Raw genomic sequence first — 13,086 nt, 5'->3', positions numbered from 1 at the left:
CCTGTGTAGCATAGGGTCGAAACAACACCTCGCCAAAGGACTCTGTTCTGGGCTGCTCTCCTCAGCTGGGTCCACGCCATTCTGGCGGCCTTCGCTTCACTCCCGACTGATCTCCACGTCAGTTTTGGCCTCCCAGCTTTTCTTTTCCCTTGTGGGTTCCAGTCCAAGGCCTGCCTTGTAACGTTGTCAACTGGTTTTCGCAGTGTGTGTCAGATCCAGCCCTATTTTATTTTCCTGATGTCTTGGCTGACTGGGTTTTGGTTGGTCCTTTTCCATAACTCTGTGTTTGAGATCTTCTCTGGTCACCTGATGTTTAGGATGTGTTGCAGGCACTTGTTGATGAACGTCTGTATCTTATTGGTGATGGTGTTCGTAGCTCGCCATGTCTCGGACCCATACAGGAGGACTGCTTTTACATTTGTGTTGAAGATGTGGATCATGCTGCGCAGGGATAAGGCTTTGGAGTTCCAGATGGGTTGCAGGGTGTTGAACGTGAGCCTTGCTTTGTTGATCTGGCTCCTAACGTCTTCATCTGCGCCTCTGTCTCTGCTTACTATGCTTCCAAGGTAAACGAAGCACTCTGTTTCCTTGATGTCTTTTCCCTGCAGCTGCAGTGGGCACTCTTGTTTGTTGTTCAGCCGTATCATCTTCGTCTTTCAGGTGTTGATCTTCAGGCCGGTCTTTCCTGCCTCCTCAGTGAGCCGGGTGAGCTTGGACTGTGCATGCTGTTGCTTGTTGGACAGAAGGCTGACGTCGTCCGCAAAATCCAGGTCCTCCAGCTGATTGGTGAGGGTCCACTGGACGCCGGTGGTGCTACCCTCAGTCGTTCTCCTCATGATCCAGTCCATGGCGATGAGGAAGATTGTTGGAGACAGCATACAGCCTTGCCTCACTCCGTTTTTCACTGGGAAGGGGCTTGTCAGCTTTCCGTTGTGGATGATCTGGCAGGACGAGTCCTCATAGAGCTGCTGGATGATGCTGATGAGCTTCGGAGGAATTCCGTAGTACTGCATCAGCTTCCAGATGGTTCCCTGTCGATGCTGTCGAAGGCTTTTTCAAAGCAACGAAGGTCGTATACAGAAGAGACTGCCATTCGATGGATTGCTCTATGATGATGCGCAGAGTGGCGATGTGGTCTGTACACGATCTATCTTGTCTAAATCCTCCCTGCTCTGATCTCAGTCTTTTGTCTAGCGCCTTTTTCAGTCTCTCTAAGATGATTCTAGTCAGCACCTTGCTGGGGATGGACAGCAGCATGATTCCTCGCCAGTTGCCACACTGGGAAAGGTCTCCTTTCTTGGGCAGCTTCAATAGGTACCCAAGCTTCCAGTCAGCGGGCACTTGCTACTCCTCCCAAATCTTCTGCAGGAGAGGATGTAATGTCTCTGCTGCTGCTGTCGCATCTGTCTTGAGAACTTCCAGTGGGATGCCGTCAGGACCTGCTGCCTTACCATTCTTCAAGGACTTGGTGGCTTTGATGATCTCTGCCTTGGTTGGTGGGTTGGTGTTGACACGTAGGGGCTCCTCTGCTGGTGGTATGTCAGGAGGAGCTGGTGGTGGTGGTCGGTTCAGAATCTCCTCAAAATGCTCTACCCACCGTACTCTCTGTTCTAAATTACTTGTGATGGTTCTTCCCTGTTTGTCCTTGACTGGCTTACTTAGGTTGAAGCTCTTCCTTGACAAGGTACGCATGATTTCATAGAGTCTCTTCATGTTATTCTCACTAGCTGCAGCTTCTGCCTCCTCTGTCATACCTTATATGTATTGTCTCTTGTCGTGTCTTGCACTTCTTTTCACTTCTCGGTCTGTTTCCCAGTACTCTGCTCTTAAGTCTCCCTTCAGTTGTTGGTCCTGACATCTATTAATCTTCTGCTTCAGTTTTCTTCTCCTCTCTATCTTCTCCCATGTTTCTTTCGACATCCACTCCTTCTGCTCCCTCTGTCTCTTCCCCAGTACTTTGGTACAAGTGGTCTTCCAGGTCTTCTGTAATTCAGCCCAGTAGTTCTCTATTGTCTCTTCTACCAGATCTGTCAGTGCCTCAAACTGTTTCTGACTTCATAGTTGAACTCTTCTTATTTCTTGCCATCTTTCAAAAACTGAATGTTAAATTTATGGTGTGGTCTGCCTGAAGAGTCACAGGAGGATCTCAGCTTGGTCTTCAGTGTTGCCACGAGCAACTGATGGTCTGAGGCTGCATCGGCGCCACGCCTTGCTCTGACTTCCAGCAGACTCCGTCTCCGCTTGTGGTCAATGGTGAAGTGGTCGATCTGGTTGTCTGTCTTCCCATTTGGTGATGTCCAAGTGATCTTGTGGATCTTTCTGGAAGGATAGATGGTGCCACCTATAACATAGTCATTGAAAGAACAGCAGTCTATAAACAGCTCTCCGTTCTCGTTGCAGGAGCCCATGTCTGCCCATGATGAGTTCTCTGTCTGTGTTGTCGTCTCCCACCTTAGCATTCAAGTCGCCATCACGATCTTCATGTCTATTCTTGGAGTCTGGTCGAAAAGGGACTGCAAGGAACTGTAAAAGTCTTCTTTTTCTTCTTCATCTGCTGCATTGGTTGGTGCATAGCATTGGATGATGGTTACCTTCCTGCCCTTGAAGTTAAATCTTGCTGACATAAGTCTTGCTGATACGGGTTCCCACGCCATCAATGCCCTTGTAGCCTCTGACGCCAGTAGTAGCGCGACTCCTTGGGTGTGGTCGTGGTCCACGTCTTCATGTCCTGAGTAAATGATGGTTTCACCTGAAGACAGTCTGGTCTGGCCACTTTCATTCCATCGGGTCTCACATAGTCCGAGAACCTTGATGTTGTATCTTCTCATCTCGCTGGCCATTTGTGCTGACTTGCCACTCTCATACAGGGTTCTGGTGTTCCAGGTCCCTATCCTGGTCTTGGCCTTGGTCGTAAGAAGATTTGTTGGCGAGCTGGCTTCCCGAAGGCTTTCACCAGTCCGCGTCATGGGCCCCGCCGAAGAGAAGTCTTCCCGTCCAAGCAGCTGCTGGAATGAAGTTGTTGTTGCAGTTTCTGTAGCAGGTTGTTTTTCACGGGGTGGAGTTGCTAGCCCCGCACCCAACCCTCCTCCTTTCCGATCCTGGACTTGAGACCAGGCAATGGCATGGTTGAAAGTGTTCCAAAACGCGACATTAATTTCTTGATGGTCTAATACTTTCAGAAAGATCGAATTCGATTAGTACTTTCAAAACAACTTGATTTAGTGAATTTTGCTAGTTAAAATTTATATTTTGTTAGTAAGGATAAGGTGATTGTACCTACCAATTTCATAACGACTGTATTTGTGCTGTGATTTCAATAAGACTGAGTTTAATGAGTAGTGTAAGGAAAAAAATTGTATTTAGTTTGTAACGTCAGGCGACTGTACTTACCAATTTCAGAAGGACTATATTTATTTCGTAATTTCAGGGCGAATGGTTCAGTGAGTATTGTGGGGAAAAATTATGTTTAGTTACTAATATCAATGTGACTAACCTATCAATTTCAGAAGAACAGTATTTGTTCAGTACTTTCAGAGCAACTGGGTTTAGTGAGCATTATTAGGGATATAAATTGTATTTAGTAAATAAGGTCAAGATTACTGTACTTACTAATTTCAGAATAACTATATCTGTTTAGTAGCTTCAACTCAATTAGGCTTAGTGAGTATTGTAAATGAAAGAAATTATACTTAGTAAGGTCCATATCACTATTGATATAACGTTCAGAGAGATTGGATTTGTTAAGCAGCTTTAGGACAACTGGACTTAATGAGTGGTGTAAGGGAAAGACATTTTAATTTGTTAGCTAGGTCAGGATGTCTGTACCTACCAATTTCAGTCGTTTCAACAGTAACCAGGATATAGTTTCTGTTGTGGAGCCATACACTGATACTGTGGGTCTTAAAGATAAGTCTTTTTATGGTCTACATACAGTTCAGATGTACGGTTATGGATGTATTTATTTATATCATCATTTGTTCTGGCAAAATACTCTCTTGTCTTGTTATGTTTGATTATATTCTTGCTTCTTCCCTGACAGTCTGGGTTAATTACATAGGTAGATGTGTCTTGACAATTTCCTTTTATTTTACAAGAAGTTCAATGACCCACTAAAGAAATTTAGCATTGGTACATTTTCATCAATGAGCAAATCATTCAGATTGCGGACAAAAAATATCACTCAGCTGTCTTAAGTATTGAGTTGCAGTAGTTAACCAGACTGTTAGTAGTTGGCCAAAAATTATACTGCTTTGCTCAAGTTATTTCCTTATGGGCTATCAGCCATTTCACCCTTCCTGTGTCATCTAGGTAGTTCAATGAAAAACACAAATAAAAATGTTCTTTTACATGAGATAGATATACGAAATGTTGCATAGCCATCATTTTCAACCTTAAGCACGGCAACTTCTTAAATAATTAACCTGCTTGCATTTTTTTTCAAATGATACCAAAAGGATAAAAAAAATACTTTTGGCCAATTTGCAGATGCTTTCCAGAGCAGAGTATGAGAAAAGTTAAAATATGCAGTTAAAGTATATTTTGCACCACATCTATATGACAATTTATTGTCAATTAATGCTGAAGAACTATACTGTGGTTGTTCAATTAAACCAATAGAATGTGTGATCTAAGGAAGGAAAACAAAGCACTCAGCTGATTTAAAGTGGATTCTTTCGAGTAGTGGTAAAAAATCACGCTTGATCGAGTTTTAGGCCAAAGTCTGGATGACTGGCTATGAAGAGAAGAAAGAATACTTACAGGCCTCCTGGATGGAAGATGTTTGAGGTGCAGAAAGATGAGGTTCAGGAATTAAAGGATTTGAAATGTGACCACGAGAATGCTGATGCAAGGATGTTCTTGCACTGCATATACACTAAAGCTAATGGCTATGATACCATTGTCTTTTGTTCTCTCAATACTGATGCAACAATCTATGTTGTCATCATTATAGTGCCATTCGTGCACGTGAACTGTTCTTTTTTATTGCGAGCCGGTATAGCCTATCATGGTTAGGGAGCTCGATTCTCAATCTGTGGGTCGTGGGCTCGAATCCCCGTCCCACCAAAAATGCTCACCCTCTCAGCCGTGGGGGTGTTATAATGTGATGGTCAATCCCACTATTCGTTGGTAAAAGAGTACTCCAAGAGTTGGCGGTGGGTGGTGATGACTAGCTACCTTCCCTCTAGTCTTACACTGCTAAATTATGGACGGCTAGCGCAGATAGCCCTCGTGTAGCTTTGCTCAAAATTCAAAACAAACAAACTTTCTGTGCAACTAAAAGTTACATTCATATCCATGACACTTTTTGATCTATGGCTGAAGAAGTCTGTAAATATCTACCAGCAGGACGTGATTCAACAAGTAGTCTATCAGGAATATGTAAAAAAATTTACTACCATCAAGGATCGTCATATAGGCTTACGTCTTTTTGTTGAATTTAGACAATAAAGCTTCCAACATAAATCTAATGTTCTAATAGGTGTAAGACTTCATAAGCAAGTTGTATGACCAATATTTCGAAAATATAGATGATGTTCTACTTTGTAATGACAATAATAGCATTTGACAGTACTAAGCTCCCCCAACAAATCGTTATTTTGAGATACACATTCAAATTGTAAAATTGTAAATGTTTATCTATATCCACATTACAGCCCATTATTCATCTACTATCTCCAGTTACTAGAGGTTGAGAATATCATGATGATGATTTTCTTGTACGAGATTTTGTCAAAAACGAAGCAGAAATTCCATTTTAGAATTAACTGGGTGTGTGGCTGTATGAAGAACTGTTGCTGCAAGGAACTTGGGATGCAGTGCACTGAGGACTGCATTTGTTATAATATGAAAGATAATGAAGTGGATCCTGATTCTGACTGTGAACTGGACTAATTGATTTCAATGGGAAAATTGGATGCAGTTAAACATTTTATTGAATCTATTACTATTCATGAACAGTACCTATAATTTATAGTCAATGTCCAAGTTCAAATATTGTTATTTTATGAAGCTTTCCAAATCAAGTGTACCTCTGACCATAGAGTCTAATATCGGCTTGGCAATTATTTCATTAATGTTGTGCATCCAGTCAAATCGGTTAATTTTAATTAACAAAACCCACTGTACACATAGAATATTACATATCATCGAATTACATCATTATGTCAGCTAAAAGCTATTGGAAGGTTTCACCACCTATCACTTAGTTGCAGTGTGATATTTATCTTTTGACAGATTCTTTCTAATTTACTAAAATCTTATTAGTTAGTTTTAATATCTTAGTAAAAAACTAATTCAAAAGATGGAGATAGGCAAACTTAACTCTCCTTCACAGGGTATCATATACCTAATTTTGACTCAACCATGAAATTTTACTCACCACAAAATTTTAATAAAACGACCCGTCCGGAGTTCCATAATAATTTGTCGACCGATATTTATACCATTTTTCCGTTCAACTTGTGAAATAAAAGGAAACTCATTTCTAGATCCATTTTTCATCATTTTCTCACTGAAATCACGAAAGACTCGACAAATGCCTTTGTTTTTTGTTGTTAAGCACAAAGCTACATCATGGGCTATATATTGTGCCCACCAGGAGTATTGAAATCTAGTATTTAGCAGTGTGAGCCCTCAGACATATTGCTGAGCCACTGTGAGGCTGACAAAGACCTAACTCAACAATATGAAGACAGAACGAAGAACTAAAATACTCAAATAAACATCTCGAAAACATAACTAAGGATATTCTGAATGACTAAAAAAAAAGGCCTAACTAATTTTTATTTTTCAAAGAGAGAACTAAAGACATATCGAAAGACTAAAGACACAATCGAACACATTTCGTAGACAAAGCTAAAGACATATTTAATGACTAATATATAACCTAACTAAACATCTAAAAGATAGTTGGTCCAAAAAGGACATTGGTCTGCACTGATTCCGACTCTCGACTGGACTAACTGATTTCAGTTACAAAATTAGATGTGGTTAGAAATTTTATTGAAACTATTATTATTCGCGAACAATACTTATAATTTATTGTCAATGTCTAATTTCAAGTTTAATGTAGTGTTCTCACCTAAACAACTCGAAGACAGAACTAAGTACGTATTGAAACACTCAATAAAGACCCAATTATCTAAAAGACAAAACTAAATACATACTAAAAGATTCAATCAGAGATGTCAGAGACAAAACTAAAGATACACTGAAAGATTAAATAAATACACATTTAATCTTTTAAAAGACAGAACTAATGGCCTGTTGTAAACTTAACAAAGACCCAACTGAACATCTCAAAGACAAAACTAAGTGTATATTGAAAAAATCACAAACGATCTCGAAGATTGATCTAAGAACATACTGAAAGACAAAACCCAACTGTACAAATCGAAGATAGAGATAAGTACTGACAGACTGAAGTAAATATATCTAAGACAGAACTAAGGATGTTATGAAAGACTGTACAAAGACCTAACTAAACATCTCAAAGACAGACTAAGGATATACTAGAATATTAAAAAAAAGACACAACTTAACATCTCAAAGAAGGAACTAAGGACATACTAAAAGAATAAAAAGACACAACAAACGATCTGGAAAATAGATCAAGGGACATACTGAAAGACTCAACAAAGATACGACTAAATATCTCAAAGACAGAACTAAGAGCACTATAGGACTCAACAAAGACCCATCTAAGTATCTCGAAGATAGAGCTTAGAATATACGGAAAGACTCAACAATACCCAACTAAATATTTGAAAGACAGAATTATTGACATCCCGAAAGATCCAACTAAACTATTTAATGAGGGAACTAACTACTGAAAGACTCGACAAAACATCTCAAAGACATCAACTAAGGACATACTGAAAAATTGAGGAGCATAAGACATAACAAAAACTGGAAGACAGGGGAATTAAAAATGCCCAACTAAACATTTGAATAAGAGCATTATTCACATCCCGAGAGAATCAACAAATAACCAACTAAACAGCTTGCTGACAGAACTATGTACTTAAAAACTCAACAAAACATCTAGAAGACACAAAGAAACAAATTCTGAAAGATTCAAAACAGGCCCAACTAAATACCTCAAAGACAGAATAATGACATACTAACAGTTTTAACAAAAGCTCACCTAATTATCCCGAATACAGTACTAAGTATATTGTAAAGTACTTTACAGAGTTCCAACTAAACATCTCGAAGACAGAACTATGGCCAATATGAAACATTCAACAATAACTGAACCTAAGTTCCTTAACAATAGAAATGAGGTCATACTGAAAGACTCTTCAAAGACCAAACTAATTATCTCGAAAACAGCAATATTGAATTCATGAAACAATGAATGAAGACCCAACTAAACAAATCGAAAAACTGAATTATAAATTTCAAAGACAGAAATAATTACATTCTGGAAGACTTAAAAAGGCACAACAAAATATCTCAAAGAATATTATTAGGACACACTGTAAGACTCAACAAAATGTCTCAAAGATATAAGTTAGGAAATATTAAATTACTCAACAAAGACCCAACTAAACATCTCAAAGATGTAATGAAGGACACACTGTAAGACTCCACGAAGTTCGAGCTCAACAGAATAAAGAAAGAACTAAGGAAGTACTGAAACACACAACAACTAAACTCGAAAAAAGGCTAAGAACAAACTGAAAGACAGTTTCTGAAATTACTTAACACAAAAGTCAGTTTGTAATTGTTAATTATAGTCAACTTGACTTTACTAAGTAACTACAATTTTTTCCCTTACATTTCTCACTAAATCCAGTTGCCCAGCAACTACTAAATCAATACAGACGACCTGAAATTGGCATTGATACTAAGAAGGATTCTAAATAAGTTAAAGAAACAACTTAAGTTATCGTTGCTGAATAATAAGCAGGATTCAGAGCACAGAGGAATACTACAGAACAAATCTCTGATGTAAATGTTAGGTGAAAATACCATAACCATCAGAGCTGCACCATAATTTTATTGACTTTTGAAAAGGGGTGGAAAAAAGCACTATTGGTAACAATGAAGAAGCGTAACATCAGTCGAAACATAATTAGAATCAATAAAACATTGTAAATAATGCTACGTGTGCAGTGCTAATTGATAGAACATTAAGGAATGGTTTAAAACAACTGTTAGAGTATGGCATGACAAACACCTGTCTCCAAGTGTATTCAATATATGTCTAACAAATCACTACAGACGCTCTGGAAAATGTTATTGGTTCAGTGACGATTGTATATCGAAAAATATATAAGATGAGGCTTAAAAATGGTACATATCTAATTGCAATATCATCAAAAAATATTAGCTCACTCTCAAAACATTAAAATAATATGGTATCGAGGTATCATTATAAACAAAATTTCATCTTCTCCATGCCGTAATTACCTGAACAGCAATATAAGGATGTAACAAGGCATCATGCAAGTATTATCCTGCATGGGGCCATGGAAAGGAAGCACAAAAGAGGCCAAAAACAAGCTGGATCACCACCACAAAGGAATGACCTTAGACAAAATGTATGAGAATGAGGAAACTCGATGAGTTATAGCAGCTGAATCATAGATGCCCCCAACGATAGGAAAGATCATAGGTGTGACTTGACTTAACTTAACTGAACCTATTAAACAAATACAGTCATTCCGAAATTGGAAAGTGCAGTCACTTTGACGTTAAATAGAACTTCTTCCTTTCAATATAGTATATACATCCATTTACCCTGATTCTTCTAATCAAATACAGCTGATTTGGAAGTGGCAAGAAGTGTCAAATTGTCCTTACTAACTAAATATAATTTCTTTCCTTACATTACACACTCAACCCTTTTTCCCAGAAATTAATAGAAAAATAAGTCTTTCTGAAATTCATAAGTACAAAGACCTTGACCTCAGAAACCAATTTCTTTATGTCACAATACTCAATAAATCCAATACTAAACAAATACGTCATTCTAAAAATTCATAAATACAACAACCTTGACCAGTCTAACTAAAAACAACTTCTTTAACTCAAACATTGTCGCTCTTACACTTAGTTGTTTCTTGGGTTCTTTAGTTGGATCTTTGTTGAGGTTTTTGGGGTATCTATAGTTCTGTCTTTGAGATCACTACTTTGGTCTATATTGGATTTTCCAGTATACCTTCAATTCTATCACCGATAACTTTAGTTGGGTTTTTATTCAGTATTTCACTATTTCCATACTTTTGTCTTTATATTATTTGTAGGGTCTTTCAATATGTCCTTAGTTTCTCTTTGAGATATTTAGTTTAGTCTTTTTAAAGTATTTATGTATGTTTGATATGTTTAGTTGGGTCTTTGTTAAATTTTTCAATGTATCCTATGTTCTTTCTTTGAGATGCTTAGTGTACTCTTTATTCAGTCTTTCAGTATGTTCATACTTCTATCTTCGATATATTTAGTTGGATCTTTCTTACGTCTCTCACCACGTGCTTTGTATATATAGTCTTTCAGATGTTCAGTTGGATTTTTAATAAGTCTGCCAAAGTGTTATCAGTTATGTGTTTGAAACGATTAATTGGTTCGTCAGTATATCCTTAGTTCTGTCTTTGATAACCTTAATGAAGTTTACCAGGAAACTTCTACTTCTGATTTTGAGATGTTTCGTTCGGGCTTTCTTGAGTCTTTCATTATGTTATTAGTCTGTCTTTGAAAGCTTTATTTAAGTCTTTGTTGTGTATTTCCCTTACTTCTGCCTAGAATATTTTGTTGAGTCTTTCAGTGTGCACCTAGTTCTGTCTCCCATTTGTTTAATTAGGTCTTTGCTGAGTGTTCAGTTTATCTTTATTTCTATCATCGAAATATTTAGTTGGGTCTTTTTGTGTCTTTTCATATGTCCTCAGGTCTGACTTTAAGTGTATAATTAGTTTTTTCTTTCAAATTTTCAGCTTGGTCTGTATTCACTCTTTCAGTAGTTGTGTTTTAGAAATGTTCAGTTGATTCTTTTAGTATGTTCTTAGAGATGATTAAATAGATTTTTGGTGAGTCTTTCAGTACTTACTTGGTTCTATTTTCGAAATGTTAAGTTGCTTTTTTGTTAAGTATTTCAACATGTCGTTACATTTGTCTTGACGATATTTCATTGGGTCTTTATTCAGTCTTTCATTACGTCTTTAGCTCTATCTACTAGATCTTTATTTGGGTTTTTGTGTAGTCTTTTGATACTCATTGGTTCTATTTTGGGGATGCTTAATTTTTTTTTAGTCTTTCACTACGTCATTCCTTATATTATTAACATATTTAGTATTGTGTTTGTTAAATCTTAATGCATGTCCTTAGTTCTGTGGTCGACCTTTTAATTGGGTGTTTCAATGTATCCTTAGCTCTTTGTTTGAGGTTTTCAATATGTCTTTTATATTGTCTTCGGCATATTTAGATGAGTCTTAGTTCAGAATTACAGTATCTTGTTCTTTCCGTGTTCATGATATTTTGTTACATCTTTGTTGATTCTTTAGATATGTTCTTAGTCCTGTCTTTGAGATATTTATTTAGGTGTATGTTGAAACTTTCGGTGTATCCACAGTTCAGTCTTCGAGATGTTTAGATGGGCCTTTGTTGAGTGTTTTACTATGTCATTATATCTGTTACAGGCATCTTCAGTCAGGTTTTTGTTGAATCTTTGGATGTGTTCTCTGTCGTATTTTCGATTTGTTTATTCAGTGTTACAGTACACTCTTAGTTCTTTCTTGGAGATCAAAGGACTTTATTGAGTATTCTAATATATCCTTAGTTTTGTCGTTGACATGTTTAGTTTAATCTTTATTAATTCTTTAAACATCTATGTATTTCTTTCTGTCTTCAAGATGTTTGATTGGGTTTTTGATGAGTTTTTCAGTATGATTGTACCGCTATCTTCGAATCATTTCTTTGTGTCTTTCTGACAGTCTTTTAATACGTCCTTGGTTCTGTTTTCGAAATGTTTAGCTCGGTATCTGTTGAATATTTCAGTAGCTTCTTACTTCTCTCGTCAAGAGGTTTAGTTGTAGTCTTTGTCTTGCCTTTCATTATGTCCTTTGTTCTAACTCCGAGATGTTTAGTTGGGCCTTTGTTGAATATTTCAGCATGTCCTTATTTCTGTATTGAAAATATTTCCTTTGGTCTGTATTTAGCCTTTAACTATGTCCTTGGTTCTGTCTGTGAGATTTTTAGTTGGGTCTCCTTCCTTTGATCCTGAAGATATTCTTTCGTTGGGTTCTTGTTGAGTCGAGTCTTTCAGATGTCTTATTCTGTTTTTCACATTTTTAGTTGGATTTTTTAAGTCTTTTAGTATATCTTTAGTTCAATATTCGAGATATTTACTTGAGTTATTGTTGTTGTTTTTTCAGTGTGCCCTTGGCTCTGCCTTCGAGATTTTTAGTTCGTTCTTTGTTGAGTATTTCAGTATCTACTTCTGTCTTCAAAATATTTAGTTAGGTCTTTGTTGGATATTTCAATAAGTAATCAGTTCTATCCTCAAGATAGTTGATTGGAACTTTGTTTAGTCTTTCAATATATCCTCACTTTTATTTTCCAGTTGATTATATGGGTCTTGTTTGAAACTTTCAGCATGTACTTAGTATTAATTTTAACATGTTTTATTCAGTCTTTACGAGTTTACGTACAACCTTAGTTCTATTTTCAAGATGTTTGTTTGTTCAGTGTTTTGTCTCCTTCGTTCTCGAGACGTTTAATTGGGTTTTTCAGCACGTCCTTAGTTCTGTCCTCGAGATGATTAGGTAGATTTTTAGAGGGCCTTTTAGTATAGCCTCGGTTTTATCTGTGAAATGTTTAAATAGTTCTTTTTTTTTTAGTATTACAATATGTTCTCACATGTGTCTTTAAGATAATTCATTGGGTCTTTTTCAGCCTTTCAGCTTGACCCTAGATTTATCTACGAGATCTTTAGTTGAATCTTTCCTGAATTTTTAAATATGTTGTTTGCTCTGGTCTGTCTTAAGTCTTTAAGAAAATCAGTAGTAGTCTATTGTCCTTGGCATTTTTTAGTTTTTTCCATACCGAGTCTTTCATCATGTCCTCGGTTGTGCTTTAGTTTTTCATTAT

Source organism: Limulus polyphemus, unplaced genomic scaffold (assembly GCF_000517525.1).
Source record: "Limulus polyphemus unplaced genomic scaffold, Limulus_polyphemus-2.1.2 Scaffold2873, whole genome shotgun sequence".
Taxonomy (NCBI): domain Eukaryota; kingdom Metazoa; phylum Arthropoda; class Merostomata; order Xiphosura; family Limulidae; genus Limulus; species Limulus polyphemus.
This window is presented reverse-complemented; position numbering follows the sequence as displayed.